The sequence below is a fragment of the Somniosus microcephalus genome, chromosome 24 (assembly GCF_052327205.1).
Source record: "Somniosus microcephalus isolate GS21.2 chromosome 24, FLI_Smic_1.0, whole genome shotgun sequence".
Taxonomy (NCBI): domain Eukaryota; kingdom Metazoa; phylum Chordata; class Chondrichthyes; order Squaliformes; family Somniosidae; genus Somniosus; species Somniosus microcephalus.
The window spans coordinates 12,365,027-12,378,374 of NC_141010.1; positions in this window are offsets into that span (position 1 = coordinate 12,365,027).

The window sequence follows — 13,348 nt, forward strand, 5'->3', positions numbered from 1 at the left end:
TGCTGAGTTTTTCCAGCATTTTCTGCAGAATTCCAGCACTGGATAGTGACCAGGAGCAGGAACCTTGGCCAGTTTTCCACTCCCTAACCATGAGCTGCTGAAGCCAAGTGGAGCTCCCGATAGCTGTTCAGCTGAAATCAGCCAATTTGCAGTGAAACTGGTCTGTAAAGCTCAACTACTCCATGAATGAGGCACAAAGCCTGGGTCGCAGTTTATAACAAGCACAGTTTTACTTCTATCAACAAACATGAATGCAGCAGTTAAATTCCACGTGACTAGTACTTTCCAGCCATCCACAGGAGACAATTCGCCATGCTCGCTGTAATACCAGAGGTATCCAAACTGCAACCCATGAACCCTGGCTATTAAGGCCTTGAAACCTAGCTTTCTAACAGGACTAGACAGACTAGATGCAGGAAGGATGTTCCCGATGGCCAGGGAGTCCAGAACCAGGGGTCACAGTCTAAGGATAAGGGGTAAGCCATTTAGGACAGAGATGAGGAGGAATTTCTTCACCCAGAGAGTGGTGAACCTGTGGAATTCTCTACCACAGAAGGCAGTGGAGGCCAATTCATTAAATATATTCAAGAAGGAGTTGGATATATTTCTTAAGGCTAAAGGGATCAAGGGATATGGGGAGAAGGCAGGAACAGGGTACTGAATTTGGATGATCAGCCATGATCGCATTGAATGGCGGAGCAGGCTCGAGGGGCCGAATGGCCTACTCCTGCTCCTATCTTCTATGTTTCTATGTTTCTATATGTTTCCCACAAGGCCTGTTTTTCATTTCTCAGTTCCTATAACAAAAGAGGGTTTTAGGGTGCCCACTATCTTCTTGAGGCTCCCCAGGTCAGCCACCGGCCTGGAAGATGGGCAGCTCCTGCACTGAGCTTGTAAGTTGAAGGCAGCAAGAGCGAGCTCAGTCACTTGCTCAGGGTTAGGTTTGGAGACCAGCAGCTGTTCAGCAGCCAGCCTTCCCCCACAGCACGCAAGGTGCTTGAAAACAAGGGAGCAGACTTCCCAACCACACCTTGGCACCCAAGCATTCTGGGCACCAGGTTAAAATAATCTTTCAGCAGACACATGGCTGAGTTAACAAGCAAAATACTTGCAAAAGGGTAAGCAAAATCAATTAATTTTGCAGAATAAGCATCTTCAAAGGAAACTGCTGCTGAACTCTTCATTTAACATTTATGAAAGTGTTTTGTTAACACACATCAACTGGCCTGTCACTGACTCTAAAAGGAAATAAGTAAATAATTAATGCTGCTTTAGTTATCTGAACATCTTTCTGTGCGCTGAGCAATTAGCACTGATGGAGCATTTAATTTTTTGAGGAAGGGAACTGATATATGCCCAGGCTAGGTGCTCAAGCCTTGAAGTGCAGTTTGTACTGACAGCCTTTTGACTCAGAGGTGAGTGAGCTAAGCCGGCAAGAGGTTCCAAACATTTTATAATATAGATCATGCTGCCACTGGAGCATTCCACCGTTCTGTCATTTTCAATTATTGGCATTCCTTTTGACTTACACAATTTAATTTTTTTAGCAAATGGTATGTTGGTCTTTATTACAAGAGGATTTGAGTATAAGAGTAAAGACATCTTACTGCAATTATATAGGGCCCTGGTGAGACCACACCTGGAGTAGTGTGTACAGTTTTGGTCTCCTTACCTACGGAAGGATATACTTGCCATAGAGGGAGTGCAACGAAGGTTCACCAGACTGATTCCTGGGATGGGGAGATTGTCCTATGAGGAGAGATTGAGTAAACTAGAGTTATATTCTCTAGAGTTTAAGAAGAATGAGAAGTGATCTCATTGAAACATACAAAATTCTTACAGGGGCTTGACAGGGTAGGTGCAGGGAGGATGTTTCCCCTGGCTGAGGAGTCTAGAACCAGGGGTCACAGTCTTGGAATAAGGGGTCGCCCATTTAGGACTGAGATGAAGAGAAATTTCTTCACTCAGAAGGTGGTGAATCTTTGTAATTCTCTACCCCAGAGGGCTGTGGAGGCTCAGTCGTTGAGTATATTCAAGACAGAGATAGATAGATTTTTGAATATTAAGGGAATCAAGGGATATGGGGATAGTGCAGGAAAGTGGAGATGAGGTAGAAGGTCAGCCATGATCTTATTGAATGGCGGAGCAGGCTCGAAGGGCCAAATGGCTGACTCCTGCTCCTATTTCTTATGTTCTTATGTTCTTATTGAATCCATCATCCTAGTTGCTCAGTGCACAGAATGAAAGAAAGAAAGACTTGCATTTCTATAGCGCCTTTCATGACCACCGGGCGTCCCAAAGCGCGTTACAGCCAATGAAGTACTTTTTGAAGTGGAGTCACTATTGTAATGTAGGAAACACCAATTTGTGCACAGCAAGCTCCCACAAACGGCAATGTGATAATGACCAGATCATCTGGTTTTTTTAACGATGTTGATGGGAACTAACCCACAAAGAACAAACAGAAAGATATTCAGATAACTAAAGCAGCATTAATTATTTACTTATTTCATAAGAACATAAAAGTAATATTATTATGAATGATTTTCTTCAGCAAAAGATTAATTGTCTTCAATATCTTTGAAGATTTAATTGGATAGCATTAGAATGCAAGTGCATGGACACAGCCTGAAGCCTTATCCTTTAGCCAGACTATTGTCAATTCACTTATACAGTTAATGTGAGTGCATCATAGAACTTTAATTTATAACTCTGATCTTTGTAAATTTTCTCAGACTTCACTCTTTAGTGACTGATACTCATGTTTACATAGGATTACATCGGATATACAGCACAGAAACAGGCCATTCGACCCAACCAGTCCATGCGGGCGTTTATGCTCCACTCGAGCCTCCTCCCGTCTTTCCTCATCTAAATCTATCAGTGTAACCCTCTATTCCCTTCTCCCTCATGTACTTATCTAGCCTCCCCTTAAATGCATCTATACTGTTCGCCTCAACCACTCCCTGTGGTAGTGAGTTCCACATTCTCAGCACTCTCTGGGTAAAAAAGTTACTTCTGAATTCCCTATTTGATTTCTTGGTGACTATCTTCTATTGATGGCCTCTAGTTTTGCTCTTCCCCACAAGTGGAAACACTCTCTCTGTGTCTACTCTATCAAAACCTTTCATAATTTTAAAGACCTCTACTAGGCCTCCCCTCAGCCTTCTCTTTTCAAGAGAAAAGAGACACAGCCTGTTCATCCTTTCCTGATAGGTATAACCTCGTATTTCTGGTATCATCCTTGTACATATTTTTTGTACCCTCTCCAGTGCCTCTAGATCCTCTTTAGAATATGGTTTAAATTGATGTAGAGATGAATTAATGTGGACAAGAAGCAGTAGAAAAATGTATCACTCTTTCTGTGTATAGCTTCCTTTTGGCAATTAATTTAGCTTTCTTAATGGCTCAGTGAGTTTATCCAGTGAGTGGATGAGCCATCGAGACCAGGCAGGTACTAGGTTCGCTCTGCAGCCTCTGTTGAGTTAGTTGGTGTTAGCCAGTGTGTTATTGGGTGAACTACAGTTGGCATCACCGCCCCTGGGTTAGAGAGGGGCAAATGGATCAAGGCTCTTGCTAATGATCAGGCTCAGTGACCCCTGCTGGGGGCATGCATGTACGGTCAACGGGTAAAGATAGGAACATGCTCGGTATGTGGTGCCCCCTAAGATGGAATAGTCTCACTGTGAAGGCTCAGCCATTGACAGCCAGGTGACTGCTGTCCCTGAAACCATACCCCAATGAGGAAGGGAGAAAATTACCAGAAGAAAACTATGGGGGCGATTTTCCCAGCCCCGAGGAGGCGGGTTTGGAGGTGGGACAGTTGGCAAAATGGCAAAAACTGAGGCCAGGTTCGGAACCCGCCTCCAACCCGTTTCCATTGGGAAAATCGCACCCTTTGAGCAAGAAATGAATAAATTACAGAAGCAAAATGTAGAAAATACATCTTAAATTGTTATTAAAATGTTTAAAATGTTACTAGCCCTTGTATTGTCAATACATTGGCTTTGATTAGGTGAGACAGAACATTCATAATGAGCATGAAGTAAGCTTTCTTGAGAATCAGTGAAACAGCATGAGAAAAACATCAACTTGAACAAGTGCTTAATCATAGTCCAAATGTTGTGCATTGACTGTGCTAAGTTGCATATAGTAGCAAATTATACAAAAGGCGTTTCAATTCAATTCAATTCAATTTTATTTGTCATATATGCAGCAAACGTGTGTACTGCACAATGAAATGTTGATTTTTACGAGTCCTCCCAACATTGGAATAAATATGGTATAGCACTGATAAAAGTACTAATAGAAATACAGTAATAATAAATAAAAACAACAATAATAAATAATAATAAATTATTCATTCATGAGTCTTATGGCCTGGGGGTAGAAGCTGTTTCGAAACCTGCTGGTACGAGACCGTATGCTTCGGTATCTCTTACCGGACGGAAGCAGGGCGAAGAGGTTGTGGCTGGGGTGGCTCACGTCTTTGATGATTCTCAGGGCCTTCCCCCAGCACCTCTCGGGGTAGATATCCTGCACAGCAGGTAGTTTAATTCCTATAGTATGTTGTGCAGCTTTCACCACCATCTGTAGAGCCTTGCGGTCTATGGCCTGATCCTTTTAAAATTATATGACTATGTGTGTAATACATTTATGAATGTATTGGACCAGTTCAATTTAAAGGAATAGACATTCAAATAAAAATGTTGAGAAAACTATAAAATGCCATGCATATCTTTAGATAACAAAATAAATGTCCTTTTTTCAGAGTTTTACAACAGAAAGGAATAACATATTAATGGGGAGCAGACAAAGGGAACTTTAGCACTAAATAATCAGAATGGAAATCACAGATTCTGAGCTCATGGAGAAGGGTAAATATTACAGTTGGGCTGCAGCAAGATAAATTGGAAAGTAACGTGTAAAGGCTGCAACCAAAGGGAATTTAGAGTAGAACGTGAAAAATTATGGGGAGATGAATCAAGCCAAGGAATCAAATCAATCCAATGAAATGGGCATCAGCTTACTAATCATAGGAATTCACCCTAGGAATTTGTTTCGGCACAATATGGACTGACGATGCCCATGCGGAAGTTGTTGTTGAGGAGACCTGATAGAGGTCTTTAAGATTATGAAAGGGTTTGATAGGGTAGATGTAGAGAAGAGATGTTTCCACTTGTGGGGGAGTCCAAATCTAGGAGCTATAAGATAATCACGAATAAATCCAATAGGGAATTCAGGAGAAACTTCTTTACCCAGAGAGTGGTGAGAATGTGGAACTCACTACTACAGGGAGTGGTTGAAGCGAATAGTATAGATGCATTTAAGGGAAGGCTAGACAATCATATGAGGGAGAAGGGAATAGAGGGTTCTGCTGATAGGTTTAGATGAGGAAAAACGGGAGGAGGCTCGAGTGGAGCATAAACACCAGCGTGGAGCAGTTGGGCCGAATGGCCTGTTTCTGTGCTGTACATTCTATGTAATTCTATGTAATGTTTGACAAGAAATTATTCAAAAACTTTCTCTCAGATGAGAAGCATTTTTCCCAGTAGTATTACCTCTCTATTTGATATGTTTTTCTATCGAGGGACTAGGAGACATGATTCTGCAATACACAAGTATTATTTCTATAGCTTAGCAGGTTTTCCTTTTAGAATAAGTCAATAAAGAGTCACCCAGGTGAGGCAGAATAAAGAGAAGGGGCCCCTGGTGCGAAGTGCAGTGTGAAGCACAGAGAATCCCTGCTTCCAAAACACTATCGGACAATATGGACAAAGGAACCGCTTGTCTGCAATTTAGGAACATACAAACCATGACAGACAGGTAAAGACCCTCTAGTCTATCGAGCCTGTCCCACGCAATTGTGATACCTTGTGTTTCACGATATGTACACTCCACCCCACCCGAAACCATGCGATCTCTGGGGAGAGATGAAAAAGCAGATTAAAAACCCAGGCCAATTGGGGGAAAAAAAACTGGGAAATTCCTCTCCGACCCATCTAGGCGATCGAAACTAGTCCAGGAGATCACGCTAACCCTGAATTCCCTGCAGTGCCTACCTTCTGTAAGAGGTGATCTCCGCCCCAGCCAGAAACAGGTCCAGCTCTTACCTGAAGGAATTCAGCGAATCAGCGTCCACCGCACGAGACGGCAGCCTGTTCCAGAGGTCCACTATTCTCTGGAAAAAGAACCACCTCCTGACATCTAACCTAGTTTCCTAAGCATAATGTTTTTGGTTGGATCAACATGAGACAAGTGTTCATAGACCCTCTCAGCTCACACTCCAAGTACTATGCCACCAACTCCGGGGGATTTGGATTTATTTTTCTAGTTCCTATTTCCAAATGGAGGTCTTCTGAGATGAGCTTGTCATGAAGACACTGGTATAACTTAAGATACTACATGGGGTCAACTGGAGTGTTTTTTCCTCCAGAACTCAAATTTTTGAGAATGTAGAAGAAATCGGAAACACTTTGGTATTATTACATAATGCTAATTTTAACTGTGAATATCTTAAAAATTAGACAAGTTAATTGTATGTGAAAGGTACTGAATACAACATAGGCAACAGCTTGTATTTGGGTCTCATATGATGCAGTTAAAGCCTGCAGCATGTCATGACCTTGGATAATAACCAAATTATTTATTGTGACTACTACCTTGTCCAAATGACTACCTGTGAGGAAAGAGTCCTTATAAATTATATCTAAGAGTACAGAGTTTAGGAAGGAGATAAAGATGTGATCCCTTGGATAAAGCAAACTGGAGTTTTGTTTAATCATAATAATCATAATCATAATCATAATCAACTTTATTGTCATTGTTAGTGCACAAGTGCAGTACAACGAAATGTAGGCTTGCGGCTCCCGAGAGTGTACATTTAGATTAAGACATTTAAACATTCAATATTCATTTGGCTTGTAATACATTAACATAAACATAATAAAGTGCATTGGCAGATGTGCAGGCTTTAGAGTTTATTTGTGGAGTTCAGTAGGATGACAGCCCTAGGAAAGAAGCTGTTCCTAAATCTGGTCGTTCGGGTGCGAATGCATCTGTAGCGTCTCCCAGATGGCAGGGGGGCGAACAGACTATGGCTGGGGTGGGTAGGGTCTTTGATGATGGTCCGTGACCTCCGTAAACAGTGTTTCTGGTATATGTGCTCTATGGTCGGTAGCCGGGTGCCGGTAATGCGTTGGGCAGTTTTGACTACCCGCTGCAGGGCTTTCCGGTCATAGTAGCTGCAGCTGCCATACCATACTGTGATACAGTTCGTCAGGATGCTCTCTATTGTGCAGCGATAAAAGTTAGAGAGGATCAGGGGTGACAGGTTACATCCCTTCAGCCTCCTTAGGAAATATAGGCGCTGCTGGGCCTTCTTCACCAGAGAGGAGGTATTGAGGGACCAGGAGAGGTCTTCCGTGATGTGGACTCTGAGGAACTTAAAGCTGTCCACCCTTTCCACCACAGCCCCATGGATGTGGATGGGGGTGTGACTTCTGCCTTTAGACTTCCTGAAGTCCACAATGATTTCTTTGGTTTTCTTGATGTTAAAGGCCAGGTTGTTGTCGGCGCACCACTTCACGAGATGCTGGACCTCCTCCCTGTAGGCTGACTCATCGTTGTTGGTGATCTGGCCTACCACCGTGGTATCATCCGCAAACTTGATGATGGTGTTGGAACCATGAACAGCCACACAGTCATGGGTGAAGAGGGAGTAGAGGAGGGGGCTCAGCACACATCCTTGTGGGGCCCCCGTGTTCAGGGTTGGGGGGGGAGGTGTGGTTACCTAATTTGACAGACTGGGGTCTGTTTGTTAGGAAGTCCAGGGTCCAGTTGCAGAGGGACGTGTTCAGGCCAAGAGTGTGGTGTTTGGTGGCCAGCTTGTTGGGGACGATAGTGTTGAATGCTGAGCTATAGTCTATGAACAGTATTCTGATGTAGGTCTCTTTACCATCTAAGTGATTCAGTGCAGAGTGTAGAGCAGTTGTGATTGCATCCTCCGTTGATCTGTTTGCACGATAGGCAAACTGGTATTGGTCAAGAGAGGCGGGAACACTGGCTTTGATGTGAGCCAGGACCAGTCTCTCGAAACACTTCATTATGATGGGTGTGAGTGCGACAGGTCGATAGTCGTTCAGACACATCACAGCCGTTTGCTTTGGCACAGGAATAATGGTAGCAGTCTTGAAGCATGTAGGGACTACTGCCTGGGCCAATGACAGATTGAAGATGGTGGTGAAGACATCAGCCAGCTGATCAGCACATTCCTTGAGTACCCGTCCAGGGATGCTATCCAGTCCAGCAGCCTTACGTGTGTTCACTCCGTGTAGAACACCCCTTACGTCGGAGGTCGACAGAGTGAGCACCTGGTCTTCGAGGGGTGGCAAGGCTTTGGTAGCCGGCTCCCTGTTGTCCCTGTCAAAGTGAGCGTAGAAGTTGTTAAGCTCCTCCGGAAGGGAGGCATCGCTAACCGGGGGGCTGGTGTTTTTACTCTTGTAGTCAGTGATGGACTGGATGCCTTGTCACATGCGCCGGGGGGGTCCGAGTTGTTGTGGAAATGATCCTCAATCCGCAGTGTCTGTTTCCTTTTGGCAGTCCTGATACTCTTTTTTAGGTTGGTCCTAGCTGCACTGTAAGCCGCCGCGTCGCCAGATTTAAATGCTGCGTCGCGTGCTTTCAACAGCGAGCGGACCTCCCCGTTCATCCAGGGTTTCTGGTTGGGGTATGTCCTGATATTTTTATGGGTCGTGACGACCTCGACGCAACTGTTAATGTAGAATAGCACTGTGGATGCGTATTCCTCGATGTCATTATGGGCAAACATGCTCCAATCAGTGCATTCGAAGAAATCCTGAAGCTCCGAGACTGCCCCCTCTGGCCATACTTTCACTGACCTCACTGATGTTTTCACTCTTTTGATGAGCGGTTTGTATGCCGGGGCTAGAAACAGGGAGAGGTGGTCAGACTTCCCAAGGTGGGGGCAGGGAATGGCCTTATAAGCATCTACAATGCTCGTGTAGACTTGATCCAGTGTGTTCTCCCCTCTTGTGGGGCAGGAAACATTCTGGTGGAATTTTGGGAGTACAGATTTTAGGTTTATGTGATTGAAGTCCCCCGCGACGATAAAAGCTCCATCTGGGTGCGCAGTTTGTTGTTTGCTGATGGCCCTGTAGAGGTCCTTCAGTGCTAGTTTGGCATTAGCGTGTGGTGGGATGTAGACCGCAGTGATGATAACAATAATAATGGATTTTTCTATAGAGTATTGGACAGAAGCCAAAAATTCTGGAGTGGAACCAGGTTTTCAATTCCAAGAAATAAGATTGCAATGAACCGCTCAGCCTATCCTTTCCTTGCAGAGTTTGAATCCTTTCTTGACTGTAAAGTGGCTTAATTAATTTATCTTTAGCACATTCCGACACCATAAACATTGGTATTATTCTTGAGAGATATATCCTAAGCAACCTACCCAATGGTATCTGACTTTCTCTCGCCAGAGAGCGAGCGAAAAGAGGATTTTAAAATTCATTCCTGGGATGTGAATGTCGCTGGCAAGGCCAGCATTTATTGCCTATCCCTAACTGCCCTCGAGAAGGTGGTGGTGAGCCGCCTTCTTGAACCGCAGCAGTCCATGTGGTGAAGGTGCTCCCACAGTGCTGTTAGGGAGGGAGTTCCAGGATTTTGACCCAGCGACGATGAAGGAAGGTGATATATTTCCAAGTCAGGATGGTGTGTGACTTGGAGGGGAAATTGGAGGTGGTGGTGTTCCCATGCACCTGTTGCCCTTGTCCTTCTAGGTGGTAGAGGTCACGAGTTTGGGAGGCACTGTCGAAGGATGCTGAGGGATTTACAATTATGAAAAAATTTGATAGGATAGACGTAGAGAAAACGTTTCCACTTGTGGTGGGGACCAAAACAAGAGGTCAGAAATATAAGATAGTCACTAATAAATCCAATAGGGAATTCAGGAGAAGCTTCTTTACCCAAAGAGTGGTTAGAACGTGGAATGCGCTACCACAGGGAGTAGCTGAGGTGAATAGCACGGAGGTAGTTAAGGGGAAGCTAGATAAACACATGAGAGAGAAAGGAAAAGAAGGATATACTGATAGGGTTAGATGAAGAGGGATGGGAGGCTCATGTGGAGCACAAACGCCAGCATAGACCAGTTGGGCCGAATGGCCTGTGCCTGTGCCGTAGACTCGATGTAACCCCAAGTCACAGTACAGTCCAATCTGTCCATCACAGTTTTCAGAAACACCTAAACTTGACCCCTGCAAGGGACTTTTGCAATAAATTTATAAAAAGAACTGAGATAATTAACAAAGTAGTGCCGTGGGGAAAGAAAACTGCTTAAGACAGTAAATGAAGAAAATAATAAAAGAACCTCCAAACCCTTAGATCTCAACTGCTAAAAATAGAGCAAACACCATAAAATACCATCTGACACCCCCGCAACACCCCACCCCCCCCCCAAAAAAATATGCACGACAATAACTTCCACCAAATCAACTCGAGTGAGTCCTTTCTAAAGGAAGCCAACCCTCTTAACAAGTCTTAGGTCTGTGGCAAGCCCTGGGATCATAGGCAACGTCTCCCTTTCCCATCAATAAAACCAGGGGATTCTAGTAATTGTTTGTTTCTGATTTGAAAGCCGACACCTGCTACCCTGTCCCATCAGCCCTCAGTGGGATTACACTGATGATTAACAAATCTGGGCCAATCATCTCTCCCAAAGCCTCTTTTGACTCGTACATCAAACTAAACATAACAAGCCTTAAAATATGCTTTGTATGTTGCAGTCTAGAAATTAAAAAGCATGGAGTAAGTGAATAAACCTGCACATGCTGAAATAACTAACCAGAAAGAAACCTGTTCTGTGCATAGAAACGTGCTCACCTTTTAAACATCAGCTGAGAGGACAAGGCAATGGAACAGTCAAATAGAGGCGAGTTTACATGGCTGGCCCCAATTAATCAACCTTAAAAGACAAAAATCAGAAAAATGCTCCTCCTCTGATTATTTTCCACTGACAATCAGGAAATTTCAAGGTTTTCCTGCTCATTTATGTCAACATATTAAGAATGTAGAATTAATTCTTCAATGCAAAGAATTTTACAAAGGATTACATAGGATATACAGCACAGAAACAGGCCATTCGGCCCAACCAGTCCATGCCGGCGTTTATGCTCCACACGAGCCTCCTCCCATCTTTCCTCATCTAAATCTATCAGCATAACCCTCTATTCCCTTCTCCCTCATGTGCTTATCTAGCCTCCCCTTAAATACATCCATACTATTCGCTTCAACCACTCCCTGTGGTAGCGAATACCACATTCTCATCATACTCTGGGTAAAGAAGTTTCTTCTGAATTCCCTATTGGATTTCTTGGTGACTGTCTTATATTGATGGCCTCTAGTTTTGCTCTTCCCCACAAGTGGAAACATTCTCTCTGTATCTACTCTATCAAAACCTTTCATAATTTTAAAGACCTCTATTAAGTCACCCCTCAGCCTTCTCTTAGACCCAGCCTGTTCATCCTTTCCTAATTGGTATATCCTCGCATTTCTGGTATCATCCTTGTAAATCTTTTTTGCACCCACTCCAGTGCCTTTTTATAATATGGCAACCAGAACTGTACGCAGTACTCCAAGTGCAGTCTAACCAAGGTTCTATACAAGTTTAGCATAACTTCTTTACTTTTCAATTCAATCCCTCTAGAAATAAATTTTAGCAGGAATTAGTGACTGCAAGCCAGCCAGTCGGAACCTAAAATTGTAAGGAACCACATACGAATAGCTAGTAACTTAACACCTGGAAATCTATAAATAAAACCATTTATTGTCAGGCCTGTGTAAACCATAGTTCTCCCTGTATAGCGCTAAATGACGTAGGCTGAGATTGAAAGTTAATCAGTCGATATATCATCTTATAGGAGTGGCATTTTGCCCCCAATTGCCAGTTAAGTAATGCCTCGATTTAAAAATTCTCATCATTGCTTTCAAATCCCTCCATGGCCTCGCCCCTTCCTATCTTTGTAATCTCCTCCAGCTCTACAACCCCCCACGATATCTGTGCTCCTCTAGTTCTGGTATTTTTTTTATATTCATTCCTGGGATGTGGGTGTCGTTGGCAAGGCTAGCATTTATTGCCCATCCCAAATTGCCCTTGAGAAGGTGGTGGTGAGTCGCCTTCTTGAACCGCTGCAGTCCATTTGGTGAAGGTACTCCCACAGTGCTGTCAGGGAGGGAGTTCCAGGATTTTGACCCAGCGACGATGAAGTAACGGCAATATATTTCCAAGTCAGGATGGTGTGCGACTTGGATGGAATCTTGGAGGTGGTGGTGTTCCAATGCGTCTGCTGCCCTTGTCCTTCTAGGTGGTGGAGGTCCTGGGTTTGGGAGGTGCTGCTAAAGAAGCTTTGGTGAGTTGCTGCAATACATCTTGTAGATGGTACACACTGCAGTCACGGTACACCGGTGGTGGAGGTAGGGAATGTTTAAGGTGGTGGATGGGGTGTCAATCAAGTGAGCTACTTTGTCCTGGATGGTATTGAGCTTCTTGAGTGTTGTTGGAGCTGCACTCATCCAGGCAAGTGGAGAGTATTCCATCACACTCCTGACTTGTGCCTTGTAGATGGTGGAAAAACTTTGGGGAGTCAGAAGGTGAGACACTCACTGCAGAATACCCAGCCTCTGACCAGCTTTTGTAGCCACAGTATTTATGTGGCTGGTCCAGTTAAGTTTCTGGTCAATGGTGACCCCCAGGATGTTGATGGTGGGGGATTCGGCGATGGTAATGCCGTTGAATGTCATGGGGCGGTGATTAGACTCTCGCTTGTTGGAGATAGTGATTGCCTGGCACTTGTGTGGCGCGAATGTTACTTGCCACTTATCAGTCCAAGCCTGAATGTCATCCAGGTCTTGCTGCATTCGGGCATAGACTGCTTCATTATCTTGGGAGTTGTGAATGGAACTGAACAATGTGCAATCATCAGCGAACATCCCCATTACTGACCTTATGATGGAGGGAAGGTCATTGATGAAGCAGCTGAAGATGGTTGGGTCTAGGACCCTGACCTGAGGAACTCATGCAGCGATGTCCTGGGGCTGAGATGATTGACCTCCAACCATCACAACCATCTTCCTTTGTGCTAGGTATGACTCCAGCCAGTGGAGAGTTTTCCCCCCGATTCCCATTGATTTCAGTTTTACTCGGGCTCCTTGATGCCACACTTGGTCAAATGCTGCCTTGATGTCAAGGGCAGGCACTCTCACCTCTCCTCTGGAATTCAGCTCTTGAGCATCCCTGATTTTAATCACTCAACCAGTGGTGGCCATGCCTTCA